Below are 215 nucleotides of genomic sequence, written 5' to 3' on the forward strand. Positions count from 1 at the left end.
GAAAGCTGTTTCTTGAACCTTTTGGCCAACGTGCTGTCATTGTGTGGTACTGGGGTACAGCTAAGCATTCAAGCATGTCCTCTTAATGGTTATACCCGTTGTACATATCTTGTTTTATATAATCTTTGTAAGAAATCCTGATGAAAAGATTGTCAGAGGAAAACTGATTGTTCAGTGACTGACACCATACAAATGTGAGTGATGTAAAACTGTGG

Source organism: Alosa pseudoharengus, unplaced genomic scaffold (assembly GCF_046254945.1).
Source record: "Alosa pseudoharengus isolate Yale_2024_CS ecotype anadromous, Long Island Sound unplaced genomic scaffold, YU_APseudo_1.1 YU_APseudo_1.1_scf_9, whole genome shotgun sequence".
Classification (NCBI taxonomy): domain Eukaryota; kingdom Metazoa; phylum Chordata; class Actinopteri; order Clupeiformes; family Clupeidae; genus Alosa; species Alosa pseudoharengus.